Here is a 2,500-nt window from a genome sequence, read left to right as displayed (position 1 = left end):
CCCGCTGTCCCTATACATGAGCTGCGAGCTGTACCAGTTACGAGCTAGAGACGCGATCGCGTTGCTCTCTGTACGAATGCCGATGCTGAGCGGTCAGCTAGGAGGCGCTCCATCCATGTCGGTACCGGTGGGCGTTGCACTCGCAGTCGCAAAAACGTACGGCAAGTATATTACTCGGAAGAGTTTATGACAGTCCAAGCCCCCCTGCGTGGGGAGCGTCTTTCTAGGCCATGACCCACCGGAAGGGCGCAGCGTCCCCCACCCCAGACATGTGACGTCACACTATCGGTATTGACGACTCGACTCATTGCTTATAATCATTTGCCATACACCGGTGGAAGCTGCCGAGACGAGTAGCTACATAGCGCGCTCGCCGTGTCACTAATGTACAGAGATACAACAGTTTCGACTGGAACCGGATTAAACGTATACACGGCGCTGATTAGTAATACATAGACCCATCAGAATACAGATAATATATACAACTGTCCGTATACATGCTGAAAGACTCTGCTCACAATCACAACCACACGGCAGCCACACACTCTTATCACGCACTACTCTCCGCCTGTAACACGCACACAGACAATATGTAAGCACCAGCATGGAACAACACCCAGTGCATCCTCTCCGCCACATGAGACAATCCACACTGTCATAACCAGACTGGGAGGTCCACTCAGAAAACGGAATATCCCACCCCCCCGACAACCACCATTGCTCAGCTAAGCCACCAACACCCACACATGTCCTACACAGGGGTGCACCCAACATCACAATACTGCCTCCTCTCACAGCACACAAACAATGGCAGGAATGAAAGACACAGGTCTGCCACAAGCATGGAATCGGAGCGCCGCCTGTCATGAGCCAAAGGTGCATCCTGACGTGGCAAATCAGATGATGCCGCAGGCATCCACTTACTATAATCACAATCAACAAACCGACCGGCCGCCCCCCCCCCCCCCCCCCCATTACACCTTTCCATACAACAATGTGTACCTTAACCTAAACTATACTGTACCTTAACCTAAACTATACTGTACCTTAACCTAAACTATACTGTACCTTAACCTAAACTATACTGTACCTTAACCTAAACTATACTGTACCTTAACCTAAACTATACTGTACCTTAACCTAAACTATACTGTACCTTAACCTAACCTATACGGTACCTCAACCTAACCTATATTGTGCCTCAACCTAACCTATGTTGCGCCTTAACCTAACCTATGTTGCGCCTTAACCTAACCTATGTTGCGCCTTAACCTAACCTATGTTGCGCCTTAACCTAACCTATGTTGCGCCTTAACCTAACCTATGTTGCGCCTTAACCTAACCTATGTTGCGCCTTAACCTAACCTATGTTGCGCCTTAACCTAACCTATGTTGCGCCTTAACCTAACCTATGTTGCGCCTTAACCTAACCTATGTTGCGCCTTAACCTAACCTATGTTGCGCCTTAACCTAACCTATGTTGCGCCTTAACCTAACCTATGTTGCGCCTTAACCTAACCTATGTTGCGCCTTAACCTAACCTATGTTGCGCCTTAACCTAACCTATGTTGCGCCTTAACCTAACCTATGTTGCGCCTTAACCTAACCTATGTTGCGCCTTAACCTAACCTATGTTGCGCCTTAACCTAACCTATGTTGCGCCTTAACCTAACCTATGTTGCGCCTTAACCTAACCTATGTTGCGCCTTAACCTAACCTATGTTGCGCCTTAACCTAACCTATGTTGCGCCTTAACCCAACCTATGTTGCGCCTTAACCCAACCTATGTTGCGCCTTAACCCAACCTATGTTGCGCCTTAACCCAACCTATGTTGCGCCTTAACCCAACCTATGTTGCGCCTTAACCCAACCTATGTTGCGCCTTAACCCAACCTATGTTGGGCCTTAACCCAACCTATGTTGGGCCTTAACCCAACCTATGTTGGGCCTTAACCCAACACACGTTGGGCCTTAACCCAACACACGTTGGGCCTTAACCCAACACACGTTGGGCCTTAACCCAACACACGTTGGGCCTTAACCCAACACACGTTGGGCCTTAACCCAACACACGTTGGGCCTTAACCCAACACACGTTGGGCCTTAACCCAACACACGTTGGGCCTTAACCCAACACACGTTGGGCCTTAACCCAACACACGTTGGGCCTTAACCCAACACACGTTGGGCCTTAACCCAACACACGTTGGGCCTTAACCCAACACACGTTGGGCCTTAACCCAACACACGTTGGGCCTTAACCCAACACACGTTGGGCCTTAACCTGCTCTGTAATTGTCATACGACGCGTTAAATTAGTGTAGTGTTGCCTAACTGCAACCCCCGCAATATAGTTTGCTACTCGCACTGCCCGGTCCCCAGTGTATCGCTTCATGTTAAACACCTTGCAGCTATACACTGTAATGTGGATGGCAGCAGGACGTACATGCTCAATGCCCTTTGCAGTTGTTCATTGGCATTTGCAGTTGTTCATTGGCAT

Source organism: Schistocerca serialis, unplaced genomic scaffold, assembly GCF_023864345.2.
Source record: "Schistocerca serialis cubense isolate TAMUIC-IGC-003099 unplaced genomic scaffold, iqSchSeri2.2 HiC_scaffold_1094, whole genome shotgun sequence".
Classification (NCBI taxonomy): domain Eukaryota; kingdom Metazoa; phylum Arthropoda; class Insecta; order Orthoptera; family Acrididae; genus Schistocerca; species Schistocerca serialis.
Note: the sequence above shows the minus strand (reverse complement) of the source record.